Here is a 26,206-nt window from a genome sequence, read left to right as displayed (position 1 = left end):
TCAAAATGGGGTGTAGGTATTAGAGCTACCTCTGAAGGTGAGACCTCTCCTACAGCATCATGGGCATATGTGAGAGGGCTGAGAGACTCATGAGCAGATAAGGATGTTTCTACATATTGTTGACTAATTGAGGAAGTTCCAAGAAAAATTTCTTTTGCTAGAGAAGAGGAAACAGACTTTCGTATAGAAGAGTCAGTTTCCCTAGCCTGCTTGATAGGCAAAACAGGTTCCAAGGCCCCTTCAGAAGGTAAGGAAAAGTGCAGAGCCATTGAAGTATTTTACAAATGTTCTGGGTCTGCTTGTGGGTATAAAGAAGGACAGGCAACCCTTTCTGCATATTTGGAAGAGTGTGTAGCATCTTCTGTAGTTGGGGAAGATGGCTAATCTTGAGGAGATAAGGAAGTTCTATAGACTCCTGTGAAGTTTGCGGAGGTCATATGTATTCTTTTGCACTAATGGAATCCAAGGAATCCCTTTCCTCAGATATCGGGGATGCTACAGAACTGGTGTTTGCGTATCATGTTCCACCACTCCTGGTTCACATATGGTTCGATCCATAACCTTCTCTACAGATGGAATATGTCCTAGAACATCTTTTGCACATGTGTCCAATCCACAAGTCAATCCTAAAGATGTGGCTGTGGGTAGAACTTCTTTTGTAGATGTTTCTTGTCTCACAGAATCTTTATGAGATAGAGTACTACTCAGAGAATACTGCTCAGTTTTGGGAAATTCTAGCATCTCTGATTTATATGTGGAAAATTTTGGATCCTCTCCGTTCAGGACAAAATGACCTAGAGTCCCCTGAGGATGTAGGAGATGTTTTATCTTCTCTGCACATTGTATAAATATGGAGCCTGCATGGCTCATTGACTGTGTGTTGTGATAAACCTGGCTCTTTTGAGTCTAATGACAAGTTACGTGGGTCCTTTTCAGTGGTAGAAGATATTTGAATAATTCTCTGTTGTATAGGGACATTTGCAGTACAAGGGGAAATGGTGAGGGTGCTAGAACATATTTTTTATGTTCGGAAGGCGTAAGAGTTCCTTGGGTGGACTCAGAATTTTCTAACACATCTTACATGGGTTTGGAATTCTCAAGAGCCCCTTCTGAAACTGGCAGTGGTCCTTGAACTAATGGTGTAAATGCAGAAAATTTTGTCTCTGCTTGGGCTGGTATGTGTGTTATGAGGTTCACTTGGGGATTTTGTCCCCCTTGGACCATAAGTGATTATTTAAGCCCATTTTTAATAGTATAGGACATTGAAGGTCCTCTTGTTTTAATAGGGAAGTTCTGAAATTCCCTTTGTCAGCAGAATCAGGTTTCAAGCTCATTTTACCCGAAGTAGATTGCATAAAGCACTTTGGTGGAGATGGGAGGCATCTTTGTCTGTCTTTGTGAGTGGACTTGGCTCTGTTCCCTGCTTTGGCAGCTGGCCAAGATAGTAAAGTCTCATGTGGAGACAGGGCAGGATTTAATCCATTTGTGGAATATGAGAAATCACAGAGATTACCTTTAAGAGAAGATCTTTTGCAGCCCTCTTTGTCTGATGGGAACTGTTGTACTCCCCTTGAACAGAAGGGTCTTTTCCAATACACTTTGGAGGAGAATTGGAAAGACTGGAGACCTATAGGATAGGGAATGAACATTTGAAACTCCTTTGGAAACTCTGTGGGACAGAGAGCTGATCACCCAGAAGAGTGGGCAATACTGAGACCACAGGGAAGGAGAGATTGCCACTTCTGACCACCGGTGCACACATTCCTAGCCCAAGAGGAAACTGCAGAGTGCCACTGGACACATGAATATAGGAGTAGTCAAGCTTCAGGAGCCCTGCAGTCCAAACTGCACTTGTATCTGAACTGGTCCTAACATTATTCTACACCCTAATCTCGTGTGGGTTGAGGAAGTCTTAGACTGTCAGAGGGACAGAAACCCCTGAGAACTCTGCTCACAGTCCTGACTCAAGAAAAAAACACCTAGCTCCATCTGGGCCTTCTGTTAATAGGGACCTAGGGGCAGTAGGGGCAGAACAATTTTGGTTGCAGCCTTCATGGAAAACTGCAAGTCAGCCCAACGAGCAACTTCAGGCATGAGACAAGAGGTGAATCAAACTTTTCTGCTCGAAGTGAGCTGAGTTGTGGTCTCAGGACACACAAAGGAAGAACTGCCCTGGGACCAGGCAGTTCCAGTTTCTTGCAGGCTCCTGAACTTCTGTGGTCCTGGCCCAGAACTCCCTGATTCTAGATGCTGTGGGAAAGAGAGCTGATCACCCAGGAGTATGGGCAATACCAAGCGTACAATGAACAGAGACTGCCACTTCTGCCCACCATTGCCCACACCTCTAGCCCAAGACAAAACTGCCTAGTGCCTCTGGACACAGGAATATAGGAGGAGTAAATCTAAAGGAGCACCATGTTCCAGACTGTGCCTGGATCTGAACTGAACTGGTCAAACAGCTCCTTGTACCAAAATCCTGAGTGTGGGGGAACTAGACCTTCAGAGAAGCAGACACTCCTGGGAAACCAGAGAGGACTACACTCTTCCAAGATTCCTGACTCAAGAGGAAAACATTTTGTGCCATCAGTGTCCCCAACCTACAGTGGGACCTAGGAGAAGTATGGGAATTTTCTTCTTGTTCCCGCCCACAGGGAAAGATGAAAGGGAGTGGACAGGAGCAACTACATGCCTGAGAACAGAATACTTTGTTCCTATAACTGGGTAAAACAAAACAGGAAAACAGGTCTATAGCAATCCTGACACACAAGCCTACAGGGCGGTCAACCACCGCCAGAAAGACCAAGAGAAGCTAGCTCCAGAGACAACCTGATGGCTAGTCAGGAACACAAGCAACAGAAAACAAGACTACTTAGGCACAACAGAACCCAATTCTCCCATCAAAACAAACAGTGTATATCTAAACAAAAGCAAGATCTAGATTTAAATTCACATTTTATCATGATGGGGGCGTGTGTTAAGAAGGTCATAAATAACTCCTTTAAGAATATAAAGGACAATAGAAAATACAGAAGTAAACAAGTAGAATCCCTGAAAGAGTGAACTCAAAAGTACCTTAAAGAACTACTGGAAAAACTGAAAACAGGAGAAGGAAATATACAAAACCACCCTGGAGTTAAAAATAGAAATAAAAACAATAAAGAAAGCACAAGGAAGACAACCCTGAAAATGGAAAACCTAGGAAAGAGACCAGGAGTCACAGATGCGAGAATCACCAACAGGATAAAAGAGATTGAAGACATAATCTAAGGAGCACAAGATTCCATAGAAATCATTGACACAACTGTCAAAGATAATTTAAATGGAAAAGCAGCTAGCCCAACACATCAAGGATATGCGGGGCACAATGTGTAGATCAAACCTAAGCTTAACAGGTATAGAAGAGAGTGAAGACTGTCAACATCAAGGGACAGTAATATATTCAACAAAATTATAGAAAGAAACTTCCCTAATCTAAAGAAAGAGATGCCCATAAACATACACAAAGCCGACAAAACTCCAAATAGATTGGACCAGAAAAGGAAATCATCCCATCACATAATAGTCAAAACACCAAAATCGAAAAACAAATAAAAATATTAAGAGCAGTAACGGAAGAGGTCAAGTAACATATAAAGACAGACCTATCAGAATTAAAACAGAATTCTCAACAGATACTATGAAAGCCAGAAGATCCTGGATAGGTGTCATACAGACACTAAGAGAACAAAAACGCCATCCCAGGATACTGTATCCAGCAAAACTCCTAATTAACATAGATGGAGAAACCAAAATATTCCATGACAAAACCAAATTACAGAATATCTTTCTACATATCCAGTCCTACAAAGGACCCTAACTGGCAAACCCAAAAACAAGGAGGCAAGTAAAATCATAGATAAAGCAAGAAATTAATCTTTTCACAACAAAACAAAGATAAGAGAAGCACACAATCATTTTTTAATCTCCAATTATGAAAATAACAGAAAGTGACCATCACTATTCTTTAATATCTCTCATCATCAATGGACTCAATTACCCACTAAAAATACACAGATTGACACACTGGATATGTATTGAGGACACAGCGTGTTGCACTACAGGAAACACACTTCAGAGACAAAGACAGACACTACATCGGAGGAAAAGACTGGAAAAAAACTTTCCAAGGAAATGGTCTGAAGAAACAAGCTGGAGTAGCCATTCTAATATCATATAAAATCAACTTTCAACCGAAAGTCATCCAAAAGCATAAGGAAGGACACTTCATATTTATCAAAGGAAAAATCCACCAAGATGAACTCGAAATCATAAATATCTACGCTCCAAATACAAGGTCACCTATATACAAAGAAGAAACCTTACTAAAGTCAAAGAACATATGGTACTGCAAATAATAAGAGTATGAGATTTCAACACCCCATTCTCACCACTGGACAGATCACGGAAAGAGAAATTAAACAGATACATAGAGAGACTAACAGAAGGTATAAACCAAATGGACTTAACAGATATTTAGAGAACATTCTATCCAAAACAAAAGGAAATACATTCTTCTTACCACCTCATGGCACTTTCTCCAACACTGATCATATAATCAGTCAAAAAGCAGGCCTCAAAGGATACAGAAATATAGCAATAATTCCATGCACTCTACCAGACTTCCATGAGCTAAGGCTGTTCTTCAAAAACAATCGGGAAAGAACACCCACATATACATGGAAGTTGAATAATGCACTACTCAATGATAACGTGGTCAAGGAAAAATTAAAGGACGGAATTAAAGACTTCTTATAATTCAATGAAAATGAAGGTACAATACACCCAAACTCTTGGGACACAATGAAAGCTGTTCTAAGAGGAAAACTCATATCTCTGAGTGCCTGCAGAAAGAAACAGGAGAGAGGATACATCAGCAGCTTGACAGCACACCTAAAACCTCTAGATTAAAAAGAAGCAAATACACCCAGGATGAGTAGAAGTCAGGAAATAATCAAACACAGAGCTGATATCAACCAAGTAGAAAAAAAAGGGACTATACAAAGAATCAACAGAACCAATACCTGGCTCTCTGAGAAAATCAACAGTATATATTAACCCACAGCCAGACTAAACAGAGGATACAAAGAGTGTCCAAATTAACAAAATCAAATATTAAAAAGGGAGACTTAACAGCAGTATCAGAGGAAATTTAAAAAAAAAAATCAATCTACTACAAAAGCCTATGTTCAACAAAACTTGAAAATCTGGAGAAAAAGAACAATTTCCTAGACAAATACTAGGTACCAAAGCTAAATCAGGAAAAGATAAACCATTTGAACAACTCATAACTCCCAAAGGAATACAAGCAATCATCAAAACTCTCCCAACCAAAGAGTCCAGGATCAGATACGTTTAATGCAGAAATCCATCCAAAATTCACTGAAATTTTCATAACAATACTGTCCAAACTATTCCATAAAATTGAAAAGATGTAGTACTACCGAATTGCTTTCATGAAGCCACAATTGCTGTAATAACTAAAACACAGAAAGACCCAACAAAGAAAGAGAACTTCAGACTAATTTCTCTTACCAATATCGACACAAAAATACTCAAAGAAATTCTTGCAAACCTAATCCTACATCACATTAAACAATAATACACTATGATTAAGTAGGATTCATTCTAGACTTGCAGGGATGTTTTAATACAGAAAACCAACAATCTAATCCATTGCATAAAGAAACTCAAAGATGAAAACCTTTCATTAGATGCTGAGAAAGATTTTGACAAAATTCAACATCCCTTGATGATAAAAGTCCTGGAAAGGACAGATATTTAAGGCCCATACCTAAATATATACAGCAAATACATAGCTAACATTAAACTAAGTGGAGAGAAATTTAAAGCAATCACACTGAAATCAGGGACTAGACAAGGCTGCCCACTCTCTCACAACTTATTCAATACAGTTCTAGACGTCTTAGAGCAAGCAGACACTAAAGTAGGTCAAAGGGATAAAGTTTGGAAAGGAAGAAGTCAAAATAGCACTCTTTGTAGATGATATGATAGTATACTTAGTGACCTCAAAAGTTCCACAAGAGAATTACTAAGCCTGATAAACAATTTCAGCAAAGGGACTGGGGATAAAAATAACTCTGCACAAAAGCTAAACAAGCGGAGAAAGAAACTAGGGATATGACACCCTTCAAAATAGCCTCAAATAATATAAAATATCTCAGGGTGACTTTATCCAAGCAAGTAAAAGATATAAGCATATGAGCAGAACATCATGTCTCCGAAGAAAGTGAAAAAGATTTCAGAAAATGGAAAGATCTCCAATGCTCATGGACTGGCAGGATTAATATAGTAAAAATGGCAATTATACCAAAAGCAACCTACAGATTCATTCCAATCCCCATCAAAATTTCAGTCTAATTCTTCATGGAGTTAGACAGAACAATTCATAAATTCTTCTGGAAAAAAAAAAACAGGATAGCTAAAACTGTCCTCAACAATAAAAGGACTTCCCTGGGAATCACTATCCCTGAACTCAAGGAGTATTACAGAGCAATAGTGATAAAAACAATATGGCTTTAAGACAGAATCAGGCATATAAACCAGTGGAATAGAATTGAAGACCCAGAAATGAACCCATGGTCACTTAACTTTTGAGAATGGAGCCAAATCCATCCAATGGAAAAAAAGATAGCATTTTCTGCAAATGGTGTTGGTTCAACTGGAGGTCAGCATGTAGAAGAAGGCAAATTGATCCATACTTACTGCCCTGTAGAAACCTTTAGTCCAACTAGATCAAGGACCTCCACATCAAACCAGATACACTCAAACTAAGGGAAGAAAATTGGGTAAGTATCTCAAACACATGGGCACTGGAGAAAATTTCCTGAATAAAACAAAAATGGCTCATGCTCTAAGATCAAGAATTGACAAATGTGATCACATAAAATTGCAAAGCTTCTGTATGGCATAGGACATTGTTGTTAGGACAAAATGGCAACCAACAGATTGGAAAAAGATCTTTACCAATCCTATAACAGATAGAGAGTGTATATCCAAAATATTCAAAGAACACATGAAGTTAGCCGGCAGGGAGACAAAGAACCCTATTGAAAAATGGGGTTCAGAGCAAAACAAAGAATTCACATCTGAAGAATATCGATTGGCAGGGAAATACCTAAAGAAATGTTCAACATCTTTAGTCATAAGGTAAATGCAAATCAAAACAACCCTGATATTTCACCTCGCACCAGTCAGAATGGCTTAGATCAAAAACTCAGCTGATAGCAAATCCTGGCGAGGATGTGGAAAAAGAGGAACACCCCCCATTTTTGGTGGGATTGGAGACTGGAACAACAATTCTGGAAATCAGTCTGGAGGTTCCTCAGAAAATTGGACATTGATTTATCTGAAGACCCAACTACACCTCTCTTTGGCATATATCCAAAGATGCCCCAACATGTATCAAAGACACGTGCTCCACTATGTTCATAGCAGCCTTATTTATAATAGGAGAAGCTGGAAAGAACCTAGATGCTTATCAACAGAAGAATGGATACAGGAAATATGGCACATGTTCACAATGGAGTGTCATTAAGAGATACCAACTAAATAACGATGGAGAAACTTTACTGGCTCTTTATCTGATGTATGGATCATATCTATAAGACACAAAATACCTTATTCATCAGAAATAAAGTAATGCAATTAAATATGCAATATGGTTGATTAAATGCTTAAAATAATGGCACAGTAATTATCAAAAATTATATGAAAATTACTAAACCCACAAATTGTTGATGAAGTACAAATACAAATGACAGTGTTTGTATAGTGTTGCTGGAACAAAGAACCCTGGTATATGTTTGTTGGTTCTAAAATTCAATATAGCTACTAAAGAAATTAATATAAAACTGAAAACTGAAATTATTTGTGATTCAATAGTAACACCGAAGGAATATGTACCTTGAGGAATATGTCTGTTCCAGGTATAACTCCATGACTGTATTTACCTTCTCACTGTTCAAAATATCCATGTTACAAAATTGGAAAAATAATTTATATAGGCACCAGACCTTTTTTTTAACCATCAAAAGAGCAAAATTATATCATTGGCATGGATATTGATGAAACTAGTTATCATTGTGCCAGTTGAAAATCCAGAAATATGAAGACAATTATATAAATTTTATGAAAATGGCCAACTGCTGTTTGTTTGACTTTGAAGCCTCTACTATAGAAGGAAATTCAGATGTCATGTTGTAAACACGGTCACATTTTCCCCATGGCTCACATGGCCATAGAGAGGATCCTACTATTCCTGTTTTGCTAAATGGCCATGTTGTTATAATGCCTTCCAATAATAACTGTTTTTATCCAGACATTACTACTTTTAATGATCTGTGGTCAGAGAAATGTATAGGTGTACTGTGCAGTAATTACTGTTGATCTGTGTAACTTATATAAGTGCTAAGACCATGAGAAGAAGAAAGCTGAGCATAAGGATGGGGAAACAGCAGAAAAGGAGAAGGCCAAATTGGGGAGTGAGAGGATCCAACCGTGACATCTATAGATGAAACAGTTGTTGGACCAATGGACTCACTGCATCTACAGTCGTATGCACAAGTCCTGTACACAGTTAAGACAATGAATTAGGGAAGATCCCAACAGGCAGTAATCAGTGAACCAATAGATTATAAAAAAAATAAAACAGGAAAATATAAAGAACATGAAGCTGGAAATGGAATGAATCCAGAGAGAGTAGAACCAAGTTAAGGATCGGTGTGATCAAGGTACATTGTATTCGTGTGTGAAGAATAAATAAAATTCTAAAATAAGGAAAAAGTTCTGAAAATATATTAAGGATTTTTATATCCTATGGAAGTCATTTTTTGCCCAAAAATAGAATGGAGAATCCTAACTTTTTGTAAGTTGCAGAATATTCAGTGAAAAAATGTAGTTACATTAGTTCAGTGCATGCTGTCTGCATTATGGAAATATCAAACTGAGACTCATTAATCTGTACAGTTAACTTATATCACCTGTTCAAATAAAATAAAATAAAACACTGTAATGATCCACCAAAACCAAACTGCACACTAGAGATTGAAATGCAAACCTAAAAATGCCCTGTTCTTAACCTCAACAATTTTACTCTTTGAATCTCCAAATACTTATGAATATAAAAGTTCTAACCTGATACTCAGCATATCTTATGGTGTCTCTGTGACTTATATAGTAAGACTTTTAGAGTTGCACATTGCCATCAATTATGTCATTCACTTTTAAAATCCTAGGACAACAAGATCTAAAATTCATGGGCTTTGGTCCTGACAGCCAGGGAGTGCACTCTGTACATGATCACTTTATATTAATTAGCTAAACTCTGAAAGGCAATTTGCTGCCTCACATAATTAAATTGATTCATTGCTATGGTTATGGTAAGGGTTTCATGTATATATATATATATATATATATATATATATATATATATATATACATATATACACATATATACATATATATATATACACACATATATACATATATATATATATATATATATATTTCTCAGGACAAATTTGCTTTCTCTTGTAATGGATAGTGGGCTATTGATGAGCTTAAACCTCTTCCTTCCCAACATAGCACTTACAATAGATTATTTTTCACTCTCGATCCTAGACACAATAAAGATAGGAAAAACACTGAATATAGTATGGGCTTTGTTCTCTGTCCCAAAAGATCGTTTTTGACTTCTTCATCATATTCACCACCACAACCAACACCACCACCAACACCACCACCCCCTCCACCACCATCATCAACATCAACATCATCATCTTCATCTAATTTACATGAAATTGAATTTGGAATCTTGTTACACCAAAGGATGAAATGAGAAGTATTTTGCTTGAAGAAGAGATGTTGATTAACACTAACTCCTGTACAGTTATTTTAATGTTATAAAGACATTATCAAGGTTTCTTCAGATGATTGATTGAAATGCTAGCATGCTGTACATCAGGGTTTGAAATTCCTGTTGAGAGAGAATGATCTTTTACAGCAAGGCCTTCATTATCAAACTTTAATTTAACCAACGAAGTGAAATTGTCCCAGAAATAAAGTAGTGCCTCTCCAGAAACAGCTTTTATCCACTGATACACATCTACTTCTATTTCTTAATTGTCATGCTGATGTGGGCTTAGGATACAATATATTCTGAATTATTAATGGTATTTTAGTATTATTTGGGTTAATTGTGAAAATTTCAAAGGATCATACCTCTTCCTTGATTGTATCCCATACATTTAATTTGATCTTGAAGAGTTGCATGAAAACTGAAGTATCGAAAATGTATATCTTCCCATTGAAAATTTCTAACATCCATCATGTGAAACTCCCACTGGACTTCCGTGGATTAATATCTCTGAAAGCATTTAAAGAATTTCCTATTGCAATATTGCAACTCTACAGAAGCTTCACTCCCATAGTTGCAGTTCCAGATTGGCTGTAAACAAATAATTTTCCTTGCCTTGGAAAGGGTTTAAAATATTTTTATTAACTTTTAATATAAAATTTGTTAAGCCTTTGAGAAAAGTGGGCAGACAGGCACTAGAAAGTATGTTTTTTAAAATTCTTTTCTTAAAATTTGACTTTTTCATGCAATGTATTTGAATTATGATTTCCCTTTCCTCTATTCCCTCCTTCTTCTATTCCTCTCCAGTCATCTGTATCTACATTCTTCTGACTCTCACTAGAAAACAAACAGTCATCTAAGGGATAAAAATAAAATGAAAGTTCATGAATTTGAATAGAACAAAACAACAGATAGAAAAGAGCCAATGCAGGCTACAAGAATCTGATACAGACACAGAGACACAGACTTCCATTCACACAATCAGGTATTTCATGGAAACAGAAAACCAGGAAAAAATATATACACAAAACATACAGAGTAAAAATTAATAGATAAATAAATAAATAAATAAATAACAAAAGGAAAAAGACATTCCGAATAAAAACTCCTGTCATATTATGAGACAAGGATCCCCCAAAGATGTTGTTCAGTTCCCTTATTTCTTTATACGAATTCTACCCTTAAAATTAGTTTGGTTACCCAGTGAGATTCCCTTGGAGAAAACTAAGTTTTCATTTTCAAATGATTATCCACCGGAGATAACTTCCAGTGTAGAGATAAGTTGATATGCAGGGCTTGGCCTCTTTCAAGGGCTAATTAATAGGTAAGGAAATCTGTTAGGTGCTGTCTTCTGAGCTTGATACAGTTGTGGCACTCAGGAACTCAGAATACTTACATCTATCTGAACAGACCCTATATAATATTGACCCTGCCTATTCAAAGGAACTAAGCGAAGTGTTGGAGAATAGAAAATGATGTAGCCACTGGTGTCTTACCAGTTGTTAAATGTATAGCTTCATGGTCTTTTTCACAGAAGTGACTCAGGTTAAATCCAGGGGGTCATGAAAGAAAAATAAAAGATATGCATGTGCTGAGGGGATTTGGTCTAAAGAGGATATGTTGGTTGGGGAAGATAAGATATTGGGAGTGTAGTGGGCTTCCATACATGTGTTGTGCATGTATGGAATTGTCAAAGAATAACTTGCTTTCTTAAAACTTCCAAATGTAACCACTAAGATCGGTTTGGCAGATATTCTTTCAAATCAGATCTATTTGTTTTTAAAATTGGATCTCATTGTGTAGCTCAAAATGACCTAGAACTCCCAGTGTTCTGTCTACTGCCTCCCATGCTCTTGTATCAGGTTTACTCTACATTGACAAAATTATAGAATATATGTTAATCTTCTGTTTATAAAGTTTAATTACATAATGCAATATTCTCTCATTTGTTTTTCATTTAACAATATATCTTGAATACATGTGCATGAGGAATTTCTTCATGGAATATCATGCATTTAATAAATGGTAGATTACTCATTTGTTTAAATAATAACCTAATTGTGGTATTCAGATTATTTTCATTTTCATTAAGTAAAGTTCGCTACAGAAAATCAGCATGGACACTACTCTGGCACTGTACTCAGTGGTGATTATTTACAATATATTTTGTTTAAATTACAAAACACATTGTTGGAATGATCTCAATGCTGTAAAGTAATGAAATACTTGTATAAATACTGCCAAATTTCCATCTCTGAAGACTATAATAAATACATAATGCTATCAATTTTTTGTGAAAGAACCCATAGTATACCATTCAAAATTAAATGATACATATATTTTAAAACGGTATCAGTCTCTGATTTCTGTCAGTTGTTGGATTAGGGGAAGGATTGACGAAGTTGAAGTGGGGGGCAACCTCTATAGGAAGACCAGCAGTCTCAACTATTCTGGACCGTTGATATCTCCCAGACACTGAGCCACCAACCAGGCAGCATACACTATCTGTTCTGATGCCCTGACACATGTATAGCTGAGCACTGCCTGGTCTGGCCTAATCCTTGAGAGTTTTGAGGCCCCAGGGATTATGGGGCCTGGCAGAATCTGGGGAACATCGTCTTGGAGTCAGGGAAGGAAGAGGTGGAATGGGATGAGTAACTGTGTGAGGGGACAAGGAGATTGTACAATGGAAGGAATGTATTTAAATAAAATAATTTATAAAATAGTTTTACTCATAAATTCAAATGCTAGATTTTTTTAACATCCATATTGCAATTCAATAGTGAAGTTTAACATTTTATCCTTACTGAACTGTGTAAGCTTTAATCCTTAATTTACTCTTCATACTATTTGCGAATTGTCTTCTTTCTTATTATATTGTAGCAATTGTGTTTGCATATGTAGAATGCTTACTATTCATAATATGTGCAGAAAATACATTCATGAATCTTTTTTATTTGAATGATCTGTTATGTGTGAATGCGTATGAATAGATTTGTGCACATGGACACAGGCACCTGGGGCGTCCAGGAGATGTCAGATCCCCTGGAGCTGCTTTTACAGCTGGTTGCAAGTGGCTTCGTGGTTGTTGGAAACTGAATGTGTTTGCTCTTAAGAGTATAAGTGCTCTTAACCACTAAGCTAATATTACAATACTTATTCCATAATAAAATCAACCTATTTATCATTTTCTCATGTATTTCTGGTGTCTTTGTATTTGAGACATCTTGGCACATTCTAGGTGCTGAGACTACACTCAGCCATTATTTTTTCCAGTTTTCTTTCCTTTATCATTGTAAGATGTGTTTGATTAAATATGTTAATATTATACAGTAGATCTTTCCAATTTTTCTTATAGAACCTTGGATAAGTGTCTGTTTCTGTCCTCTGCACAATCGATCTCATGTGTTTTTGCTTTCATATAGAATGAAGTAAAAGCCAGTTAGTTTTCCTTTGAATAGTTAATGTACTAAGAAAATGTGTTTAATTTCCTATTTTGAGACCAATACAATATATTATTTATTTAAAATGTTCCTATAGTTTTTTTTCTTTTTCTTATTATTACTGTTCTCATTAGTCTCATTATTAATATTCTGTGTAGCCTTTTATGTGTGCAGGTGTTGTGGTGAATATTGAAGTCTTCAAAACATATATGTGTAGGTATCAAATTTAGGTTCTTGGTTTTTCAAGGCATGAAATTTTATCTGCTGGGACACCACACTGGAACACACTATAAAACTTTAAGGTGACATATAGCTCCAGGCTGCTTTTATGTAAACAATATTTTCATCATTTTGCTTTTAATAAATATTTTTGGTTATTCTAATATATTTTATTTTCCATTTTACTTGGTAACCCAAGTATGCTTATTTTAATATTTAATTAATAATTTAATCATAATTATTATGCACTTGAAACCTAGCTAATATTATATAATCTTATATACAATTGAATAAATGCAATTATTTACCTAAAGCATGAAGCTTGGTACATAATTTTGTTCATTATTCCTATGTATTTGCATAAAGCAGAGAATATTTCATCTTTACAATCCTGATGCCAATTTTACAAAGTATGACAGCTACCAACTACATGTGACTTTTAATCACTTAAAAGGTGTTTGGATTATACTATTAAATTATATTTCCCCAACATCAAGTAAATATTTATTTTGCTTAATTTAAAAAATGCTCTATAGCAGGAAAAGTTTAATTTCCTTTTGTTAGTTTAAGACTAAATTTAACTTTTACATTCTCCTGAGTATCAGAAAGTAACTATTAAAGAGAAAGATATGCCGGGCACGGGTCTAATTTCTAGTATATCATATAATTACAATCACCAGTCTTGTCAGTTTCAAGTGATTGTTCACATCATACCTGTAAAACACAATGATCAACATGACAGGATAAACATAAGGGCAGTGCAGTGGCATAAATAGCTTGGTGATAGCCAACAGTTCTCTAATTTTGCTTAAGTCCTGTTCAATGAACATGGATGGTACTGGTAATTTAGCCACATATATAAGGCTATTGCAGCTGTGACTATGGGGGAATATATACAGTCCCTTACTTACTTAAGCCAGTATCATACCTAACATCAATCAAAGTCATGTGTCCTTATATACAGAATTAATTACAGTCTCTGCAACAAAGATCACAGTAAAAATCCCAGCCTTTCAAAATGCAGGACAGAAATTTCAGGTGCAGTCTCAATGCATCTATCTATAAAACGTCACTTGATTCAAGGCTGAGGAACATTACAGAAGAGGGGAAAGAAGATTGTAAGAGATTAAAGTATACTATGAGATGGTGTTCCAAAGTAACACCAGAAATTACACTTATAGCATCTCACTAACATGACTGCCTAAACAACAGCTGAGGAAGAGAGGAAATGGGGAAGTATGGAAGTTTATTTTTCTTTCTCTTTCAATTCCTTCTTCTTCTTCTTCTTCTTCTTCTTCTTCTTCTTCTTCTTCTTCTTCTTCTTCTTCTTCTTCTTCTTCTTCTTCTTTTTCTTCTTCTTCTTCTTCTTCTTCTTCTTCTTCTTCTTCTTCTTCTTCTTCTTCTTCTTCCTCTTCCTCTTCTTCTTCCTCTTATTCTTCCTCTCTCTCTCTCTCTCTCTCTCTCTCTCTCTCTCTCTCTCTCTCTCTCTTTCTCCTTCACTCTTTCTCTCTCTCACTGTTGGATATTTCCTGTTTACATTTCGAATGTTATTCCCTTTTCCAGGTTTCCAGTCCACAAGCCCCTTAACCCTTCCCCCTACCCTTCTATAAGGGAGTTCACCTCTCACCCACAGCCTCCCCATACCTCCCCACATTCTCCTACACTGGGGGTACAACATTGTCCGAAAAAAAATTGTTTCTCATTCCATTGTTTCTCAACAAGACCATCCTTTGCCACATGCAGTTGGAACCATGGGTCAGTCCATGTATAGTCTTGCTGTTGGAAATTTGGTCCCTGGAAGCTCTGTTTGTTTGAGATTGTTGTTATTAACTTCAGTTCTTTCAATCATTTCTCTAATTCCTCCAACTGGGGTCTGATTTGCTTCAGTGGTTTGCTGTTGCCATTTGCCTCTGTATTTGACATTTTCTGGCTGTGTCTCTCAGGAGGGATCAATATCCAGTTATCGTCAGCCTGCACTTCTTAGCTTCATACATCTTATCTAGTTTTGGTGACTGTATATGTATGGGCTACGTGTGAGCCAGGCTCTGAACGGCAGGTCCTTCAATCTCAGTTCTAAACTTTGCCTCCTTATCCCCTCCCATGGGTATTTTGTTTCCCCTTTTAAAGAAGGAGTGAATCATCTGCATTTTAATCATCCTTCTTGAGTTTCATCTGGTCTGTGTATTGCACGATGGGTAATTCAAGCTTTTTGGATAATATCTACTTACCAATGAATGCATACCAAGTATGTTTTTCTTTGATAGAATAACCTCATGTAGGATGATATTTTCTAGTTTATTCTATTTGCCTATGAATTTCATGAAGTCATTGTTTTGATAGCTGAGTAATATTCTACTGTGTAGATGTACCACATTTTCTGTATCCATTCCTCTCTTGAAGGGCATCTGGGTTCTTTCCAGCTTCTGACTATTTTAAATAAGGCTGCTATGAACATATTCGACTATATTGCACTGTTGTATGTTGGAACATCTTTTGGTTATATGGCCAAGAGGGATATTACTGGGTCCTCAGGTAATGGAATGTCCAATTTTCTGAGGAAACTTCAGATGATTTTCAAAAGGGTTGTACCAGTCTGTAATCCCACCAACAATGGAGGAGTGTTCCTCTTTCTCCACATCCTCGCCAGCATCTGCCATCACCTGAGATTTATATCTTACCCATTCTGACTGGTGTGATGTGGAATCTCAGATTTGTTTTGATTTGAAGTTCCCTGATGACTAAGAATGTTGAACATTTATTTAGGTGTTTTTTGGCCAGTTGAAAACCTTCAAATGAGAATGTCTTGTAACTCACTCTACCCCATTTTTAATAGGGTATTTTTGCTTTCTAGAGTCTACCTTCTTAAGTTCTTTGTATATTTTGGATATTATCCACTGTCAGATATAGGATTGGCAAAAATCTTTTCCAATCCGTTGGTTGCAGTTTTGTCCTAATGACAGTGTCTTTTGCCTTACAGAAGCTTTGCTGTTTTATGATCTCCTATTTGTCAATTCTTGATCTTAAAGCATAAGTCACTAGTGTTTTACTCAGGAAATGTTCTTCAATGCCCATGTGTTCAAGATTCTTCCCCACCTTTTCTTCCATTAGTTTGAGTGTATCTGGTTTTATGTGTAGGTCCTTGATTAACTTGTACTTAAGCTTTGTACATGGTCATAAAATTGGGATTATTTGCATTCTTCTACATGCTGACTTCCAGTTTAACCAGCACTATTTCTGGAAAATGCTATGTTTCTTCATTTGGATGGTTTTATCTCCTTTGCCAAATATCAAACGATAGGGTGTGTGCGTTCATTACTTGGTCTTCAATTCTATTCCACTGGTCTATCCATCTGTCTCTTTATCAATACCATGCAGTTTTTTATCACTATTCCTCTGTAATACTGCTTGATTTCAGGGGTGATGATTCCCCCAGAAGTTCTTTTATTGTTGAGGATAGTTTAAGCTACATGGCTTTTTTCTTATTCGGAATGAATTTGCAAATTTCTCTTTCTAGCTTTATTAAAGAAGTGAGTAGGAATTTTGATGGAAATTGCATTGAATCTGTACATTGCTTTTGGCAAAATAGTCATCTTTACTAAATTAATCCTGTCAATGCATGAGCATGGAATCTCTTTCTATCTTCTGAGATCTTCCTCAATTCCTTTCTTCAGATACTTGAACTTCTTGTCATACAGATCATTCCTTTGCTTGTTTAAACTAACACCAAGTTATTTTATAATATTTGGGACTATGGTGGAGTGTGTGATTTCATTATTTTTTCTCAGCGTGTTTATCCATTGAGGAGTGGAAGGCTACTGGTCTGTTTGAGGTAATTTTATACCCTGACACTTTGCTGTAGTTATTTATCAGGTTGAGAAATTCTCTGGTGGAACTTTTGGGGTCAATAAGTATATACAATCATATCATCTGCAAATAGTGATATTTTGATATCTTCTCTTCCAATTTGTATCTGGTTGAACCCCTTATGCTGTCTGATTTCTCTGACTATGGCATGGAGTCCTGTTTAGAAAGAGTAGGGAGAGAGTTGGGCAGCCTTTTCTAGTTCCTGGTTTTACTGGGAATGCTTCAAGTTTCTTTCCATTTAGTTTGATGTTAGCTACAGGTATGCTGTATATTTCTTACACTATGTTTTTTTTTTTTTGGTTCTTTTTTTCGGAGCTGGGGAAAGAACCCCGGGCCGTGCACTTCCAAGGTAAGCGCTCTACCACTGAGCTAAATCCCCAGCCCCACACTATGTTTTGATATGAGCCTTCATTTCTTGATTTTTCCAGGATTTTTAGCCACAAGGGTTGTTGAATTTTGTCAAATGCTTTTATACCATCTAATGAAATGTTCATGTGCTCTTTAATTTTGAGTTTGTTTACATGATGGATTACATTCATGGATTTTCCTATATTAAACCATACTTCCATTCCTGGGTTCAAGTCTACTTGATCATGATGGATGATTTTTTTGATGTGTTCTTAGATTCGGTTTGCAAGAATGTTATAAGTATTTTTCATCAATATTCATAATTCATCAATATGAAATATTCATATTTTCATCAATATCATAAGGATATTGGTCTGAAGTTCTCTTTCTGTGCTGAGTCTATGTGTGGGTTAAGTATAAGAGTAATTGTGGATTCATGTAAGGAATGTGGTAGTTCTCTGTCTGTTTCAATTTTGTGGAAGTGTTTGGATAATATTTGTATGAGGTCTTCTAAGAAGGTCTGATAAAATTCTGCACTGAACCATCTCTACTTGGGCTCTGTTTGGTTGGGAGATTTTCAATATATGCTTCTATTTCTTTAGGAGTTATGGGGTTCTTTAGATAGTTTATTTGTTCCTGTTTTAACTTTGCTACCTGGTATCTGTCTACGAAATTATCCATTTCCTCCAGATTTTGTAGTTTTGTTGAATATAGGCTTTTATAGTAGAATCTGATGATTTTTTTTTTTTTACTTTCTTCAGATTCCCTTGTTACGTCTCCCTTTTCTTTTCTGATTTTGTGAATTTCGATACAGTCTCTTTTACCTCTGGTTGGTTTGGCTAAGGGTTTATCTATCTTATTGTTTTTGTCAAAGAAACAGCTCCTGGTTTTGTTGATTCTTTGTATGGTGCTTTTCATTTCTGCTTCATTGATTTCAGCTCTGAGTTTTATTTCCTGCTTTCTACCCCCCTTGGGTTTACTTAGTTCTTTTTGTTCTAGAGCTTTTACATGTGCTATCAAGCTCCTGATATATGCTCTCTCCTGTTTCTTTTCGCAAGAACTCAGATCTATAAGTTTTTATTTTTAGTTCTGCTTTCATTGTGTCACGTATGTTTGGGAATGTTGTGTCTTCATTTTCATTAAGTTCTAAGAAGTCTTTAATTTCTATCCTTATCTCTTCCTTGACCAATTTGTCATGGAGTAAAGCATTTTTCAACTTCCATGTATACGTGAGCATTCTGACATTATTGTTATTGTTGAAGACAAGTCTTAGTGTGTGGTGATCTTATAGAATGCATGGGATTATTTCTATCTTCCTGTATCAGTTAAGGTCTGCTAAGGGACCGATTGTGTGGTCAATTTTGAAGAAGGTTCCCTGACGTTATGAGAAGAATGTATATCCTTATATTTTAGGATGGAATGTTCTATAAATATCTGTTAAATCCATTTGGTTCATAACTTCTATTATGTTCTCTACATCTCTGTTTAATTTCTGTTTCCAAGATCTCTCCAGTGATGAGGATGGGGTGTTGAAATATCCTACTATTATCATGTCAGGTGCAATGTGTGCTTTTAGCTTTAGTAAGTTTTCTTTTATGAAACCTCAGGATTTCTCGTGAGTCATTTTTACTGCACAAATCCAAATGTAAATACAACATTCTAGTTCTTGAGTTAATATTCTGGAAATTTACCTGGGAGAAGAAAGGCCTCACTCTCTAACTAGAGAGCTAACTATACAAATACAGAAATTACTAATGAAAAGTAAGTTGCTGTAAAAATATTTCAAATTAAAATATAGTCATTCTCTGTGTTGGCTGTGGGAAGGTTGTTTATTTGTTTTTGTTTTTGTTTTTTGTTTCTTTTATTTTAATATGGACAAATATTTATACTACATCAAAATAAGTGTGAAATGCCTAACAATAGAATCCTATGCATTCCAGCATTTTTTTTTCTACAAGAAGAGAGTCCACTGAATGGTCAAGTATGTTCAACAGCACTCTCGCTTCATAATTCTCAGAGCTTTAAGTCTACCCTATGTTCTCTACACTTAGATTTTTATAACTTTTATATGAATGGGTCAGATCTAATCTAATAGATCTAATAAAGTATTATACCTGACTATGTCCCCTGCCCCCACAAGAAAATCGTGTATTGTTTTTCTTTTTTTTTTGTTGTTGTTTTTGTTGTTTTGGAGAGCTGTGTTTTTTCATTAACCCAAATAGAAAATTAATATAGTGATCAATTATTGAACAGAAACGAAAATTATGTATTGTGGTGAGAAATTCCCCAAAATAGAGTGTACCCAAATGCAAATCTAAAATGTTTGTGGCTAGACATGCACACAAGCTCAGGACTCATGTAGCTGACAAGCATTCCACACCTGATCAACTTTAGTGATTTGGGAAATTAACTTATTCATACAGAAGCAAACTCATGGGGAATGCTTTTTTTCTTAGCCGTGTTTATAAGTGATCAAATGGTGAAGCAGGATGTAAACAAATACTGTTATCCTTCATTGTTGCTTATTTTAACAGTTTAATTTATGTACAACCTCTACGTGCTTTTTTCTAGTGTGTTTCTCTGTGTCTCTGTCTCTCCATGAATATATAGGCATACAAGTGTGTGTGAGTGTGTGTATGAGTGCGTGTGTGTGTGTGTGTGTGTGTCTTATATGGTATTTATAAACATAGATAACATGTTTATTTATTTAAAATTTGGAAATACTGAAGATCACATTTGATTTGTGGATTAACCATGTGCTGATCTACTCACATATCTCTGATATTTTATTATATCAAGTGAATAGAGAGAGAGCCAAGAGGCTGGTGATATCTCCTACTCTACACTTGTCAGGAAAAAGTGGTCTATTTTTTGTCAAGAAAACCCAAACTTCAGCAAAGACATATACACTCCACAAAACAGGAAAGGACATCTCATTTGAAAGGAAAAGTTATCAGAGTGTGAGAAAAATGAGTTTGCCACATTCCAATATTTGTGGGACATGAGACTGAACTTCAGAAGATATAATGGGAAGGGACAGGCAGAATCCCTAAGGAACCAAAGTACGCTTAGCACTGGAGTTCCTCATTACATGAGAGCTCAGATATTGGTAAGGATGGTAAACATAATGATAAGAACTTTGCAGTCCATACTCAGTCTCCATATAAGGCAACAATGTGAACAAGATGAAAAGTAGTCACCACTACAGTACTAACAGCTACTTTAGCAGTGGTATTGTGAAAAACAGAGTATAACTGGAGAGAGAAGAAAAGGTAGATATTTGAAAACAGACTAGGCTCTGCTGGAACTGAACAATTTTCCATGAAAGTAACCAAGCAATCACACCACAGGTGCCAAATGCAAAAATGAGCAAAGATTAACTGTATAAATACTATGTGTACAGAAATACAGGTAGTTTGTTGGAATTCTATGATGTTGAGATGAAAGAATAGGAAGGAATTTCTATCAAGTCAGGCACCATATCCTGTTCTTAGAATACTCACATTCAAGAGACTGAGACAGAGAAGTTAGGAATTTCAGGTTAGCCCGAACTACATATCAAGACAATACATCTTTTATTCTTTTTTTCTTTATTTAAATCAAAAGTCTGGTTGATAGAATATCACGAACAATATTAAGAAAATAGAAATTTAACGCCTATGCAGTGATACTCTTGCTAAGAAAACATGTTCTATAAAGAGACGTTAATTATTAAGTTACAAATACCAGCTGTCATATTGAAGGTTGTGGCATGAAGGGGTATGGTGTTGTTTGGTTGATCATTCTTCACTTCCATGTCTCATTTTACACATCTTTAAAAGCTTCTCTGATGACCTCCTTACTGTATAGACATCGATATGTGCCTTGCCTTTAATTCTATGTATTAAAACCAGTAATTTATTTATCAAATGACTATTTGATTTTGCATTATCTTCAAAAATAATGGGTCTTGAGGAATTTATACCTTTATTGTGTGGGTTTGAATATTCATAATAGCAATCAGAGAATAATCGGGGCCCAACACACACACAGGGTTTTTGGAGAGACTATACCTGTGGCAATACGAAAGCATAGAAATAAGTAGGTTGATCTGTTTTTCTGCTTAACATTTATAACTAGTTACTGATTAGAATGGGTAAAAAGTTGAGATACAGTCAAGGTTTTCTTTTCCTTAATTTCAATGATTGCTTATACAGCATGTGAAACTGACTCACCCCTGGTAAAATTTCTGCCTGAACTGCATTAGTGCAAAGACTACAAGTTTGCACCAGCTTTGTAAATATTTGGACACTTGACTCAATGCTTAACACACTTTGGAAAATCCGCTTGTGTTAAGAGAGAAAGTATTAGATATGAAAATCTGTGAGAATAAATCACTCCTAAGCTTTGATTTTTGCGACTACAGAGAAAGACTTTGACTCTGATGTAACTGAGTGTCTAAAAGTATTAAAAAATCAATATCTCTTATCTGCAAGAATCCTTTTAGTGGCTTACTGCTCTGTCTTCCAGAAGATGAGTGTTAATTGTGTCAATTGCTCTTTTTGGCAGGAAAAGGGCTTGTTTGTCAAATGCTTTTCAATCGCCAAGAAGTTTGAGGTACCTGGAGAATGCTTCCTCCTGTTCATCCTCATCCTGCTCTCATGGCCTTTGTTATCTGCACCAGTCCATCTCTACACACCCCCATGTACATTTTTCTGATGAACTTACGTATCCTGAAATTTGGTTACACTAGTTCTGTCATACACAATATATGGAGAGACTTGAAAGTGAGATCTGAGGAATCTCTCAGGAGGGATGTGCCACACAGACGTTTTTCTTCACACTTTTTGTATAATTCAGTGCTGCCTATTGCCAGCCATGGCCTTTGTCCACTGTATGGCCCTGCTTCATTCTGCAGCCCAAATGAGTAGTGAGGTATGTTCCCACATGGCAAGTGTTTCACGGGGAATAGGTTGCCTTGTAGGGTTGGGAAAAAACTACTTGAGATCCAAATCTAACCACACACAAGGAGTTGAAAAATTATTGGTCATCTTCCATACCACAGTGATATCCATGCTGAACCCATCATCTTTGCTTAAAGTATGAAGAAGTCAAGACAGGACTGAAAAGAACTCTGGGTCTGAAGAAAGTTCTGATAATAAATAGATAATTAAGGATCCCAAAGTGATCTTTCAAAAAGGTGCAAAGTCTGTGAAAGAAAGAAAAATAATAATAACTGTGTGTTTTCTTGCTGTCTTGAAACAAACTTTAAGAAACATACCTTTCTTTAAAGTGTTCTCTTTATTCACCACCATGCTTAATTGCAAACAATTGTAAAGTATGCTTGCTACTAAATTACTTTAGTAGATTAATCCAGTACTTAAGTGGTTTCCTCTGGACAGAGTTTAAACCACATGTTAATGTCTCTGGGTCTTGAAAATTCTCTGTATCCATTCTTAGCTATTTGGAAATCTTTCAGAAATTGTTTGTACATGATCTCAGCTCGTTATGATACAATTCCATATTCTTCAGTACATGTAAATTCTTTGCATTGGATGGAACTGCTAATTAGTTCTCAGGAGAGTGAATTGTTAACCTCTGCTTTGTGTACCATTTGATCAGTCCATACTTCAGTTCTGGTCACCCAGTGTCTATTATTTTGGAACAGGAGTAGTCTTTCCTCCACTTTTTGATTTCTAAAAGGGCTGTGGAAAAGAATTTCAGCCAGGTGATTCTCAACATCAGTATCATAGTTTCATATAAACACACACACACGTACACACACACACACACAGACACACACACACACACGCACACACACACACATACACACATGCACAAACACACACACACCCACACACACACAAATATGCATTCACATACAGGAACTGAAGTGAGTTTACAAGTGACCGAATATAAAAATAAAAGTCAGCTAGAGTTATATAATTAGATTCAGGTTGCTATTCAACAGCAAAATAAAATAATATACAATTAGAATCTTGAGTCTTTATGAGTATAATGAAACAAAAATAAAATTCCATTTAAGAGTGCTGAAAATATTGAAGACATTGACAAATTACCATGACACCAAAACTACAGTATTGTTTTAGGCATGAGTCACCCATACAGAAAGACAGTAATTATATTCTCTTCAGACTCATTGTTCTGAGTTTTCTTACATGGAGTAAGGATCATTCAGGTCAAAATGTTGGTGAAAAAATGACAGAGATGCTGAAAACCAATCCTAAAGTTTTGAAGAGACACACAGTCTTTCCATAGGCTTTAAGTGATTCTCCCATAACTTCTATTACTTTAAAAGAAATACAAAAGAAAATACATTAAAATATTTTAAATATGAAAGGAAAATAATTTAAAATAATTTCATTGCTCCATATTTGGTTCTTGTTAAGATGACAGATATCCTCCTAATGCTTACCTGCGATAAGCGAAGCAAGAAACACTTTGTGGTATCTGTGTCAAGTACATATAATCTCAACCTAAAAGAGGAAAACCACTGGGCAAATCCAAATTCAGAGACATTCTTGCAAGGTAAGTAGTTATCTTCAAAGGTGTGGTCACAGAAGATAAAAATAGTAATGAATTATCACAAAACTGAATGACTTAAGATATGTAATAAGTAAATGTTAACTGGATTTCTGGATTGGATATGGGCATAGAAAGTGTACAGTTCTAGAAACATTGTTGATATGATTTGGTAAACCTACTGTGTTACTTGTAACATTTTTTTTTCAATTTTCTGATTTTTGAGAATTAGTCATTAGATTGCTTAAAGTATATAAAATTCAGGAATTAGGACACGATATAAAACCATACTGTTTCCTAGCAATTAAATCTGTTTTTCCTGTATAGTTTGAATTCTTTTTTATTTTTTGTATTTATTTATTTTATTAATTTATTTATGTCTCAAATGCTGTCCTCCTTCCTGTTTTCCCCCCAGAGTCCCTTAAAACAAACAGCATCCCTTTCTGATTACTTCTTTCAAAAAGACAAAGCAACAGTAGTTAAAAGTCATGTTTAGTCCCTTGATAGCTGTTCCTTTGGCCACACATTTGAAAATCTATATCATTGATAGTGCAGACATTAGGAAATATCTTCAAAAATGATCTTCCAAAATTAAATATTCTCCAGTTATCAGTTATCAGCTATCAGCTTGACAAAAGTGGAAGAACCCATGAACAAAAATATCCTTGTAATGTACGTAGAGAAAATTGACCAGAGAAGAAGGAATACATATAGCAACCTTCCTGGATTCAACACAATAGAGCCTACATTCCTGTAGTGTATTCTTCATGAGGTTATAGAGTTTATGGGCTAATACCTGGAAAAGAACTCCTTCAAAAACCAGCAGCAAATTAACCACAAACTGCAATATTTATACAAGCCAAAGAAATATGTGTAAAGTATTATTTTCAGCTCTATATGAGAATATTAATGTTTTTTAATTCATATAGTAATAAAATTTTAATTTCATTTCTGCAAATTTTTATTGCAATTTTTTAATAAATAGATTTTAAGTGACTCATGTGATCATTAACTTTTAGTGGTTTTGATTGCACTATAGAACAATAAAGTGTTTATTTGACTGTGATCATTACTATGAATATTCACGAAAATCAAATTATGTCAACCAGGAACTGCTCTTCTGTTTTTATACTTTTTGTTGTACATATGCTTGTTCACATGTGCAACACATGCATGCCTACTGTCCAGGAGGTTGAAGAAGGTGTGAGGTTCCGTGATGCTGAAATTACAGCCACTTGTGAGCTGTCAACAGGTTCTCTGGAAGAACAGATAATGCTATTAATCACCGAATCATTCATTCATCTGCAGCAAACACCATTTTTTGTAAATATAGTGACTAAATTGTCCTTTCTTCTGCATAGACTACTGTTTTCTCAAATGTGATAATTTAATATTAAACATACACCCACCTGGTCTTAACTTCATATATATATATATATATATATATATATATATATATATATATATATATATATATACACACACAAATACATACACAGCCACACACACACACACTCACACACACACACACACACTGCTCTTACATTCAAGTTTACTTACTTACTTACTTACACACACACACACACCTGCTTCTTACCTTCAAGTAGACTTAGTTATTTTCATAGTTATTTGTTTATTTATTCACTTTACATGCTGCACACTGCCCCCTCCAGTTCACCCCTCTCACAATCCTTCCCCCAGCCTTTTCTCCTCTGAGCAGGAGGGGAACCCTCGGGTATCTCCTCACCTTGCATATCTAGTCTCTGTGATCACACCATCTGCTAGTGAGGACAGACACAGCAGCCTAGATAAATGGGTTGAGGAGGTAGAGGTCATATCCAGAAAGAGGCAGAGAGCTGGGGTAAAAGATGCCCATGAATCAATGGGTGTTTCCTTA

At 35.9% G+C, this 26,206-nt stretch overlaps 1 long non-coding RNA gene across 3 annotated transcripts in view; it reads left to right on the top strand.

Annotated features, from left to right (window-relative positions):
- Positions 1 to 25,638, top strand: part of LOC134484716 (uncharacterized) — a 31,616-nt gene extending 5,978 nt beyond the window's left edge. For 2 of the 3 annotated variants that reach the window (XR_010062410.1, XR_010062409.1), the window contains exons 3-4: positions 24,177 to 24,315; positions 25,419 to 25,638. This is a non-coding gene — a long non-coding RNA (uncharacterized LOC134484716). Of the gene's footprint in view, positions 1 to 15,044; positions 22,702 to 24,176; positions 24,316 to 25,418 lie in introns of those variants that run through there. The other variant, XR_010062408.1, reaches the window with a different exon arrangement.
- Positions 25,639 to 26,206: the final 568 nt, after the last annotated feature.

The sequence above is a fragment of the Rattus norvegicus genome (genome assembly GCF_036323735.1).
Source record: "Rattus norvegicus strain BN/NHsdMcwi chromosome Y unlocalized genomic scaffold, GRCr8 chrY_unlocalized_35, whole genome shotgun sequence".
NCBI classification, from domain to species: Eukaryota; Metazoa; Chordata; class Mammalia; order Rodentia; family Muridae; genus Rattus; species Rattus norvegicus.
Note: the sequence above shows the minus strand (reverse complement) of the source record. Positions and strands in the feature narration are given on the sequence as shown.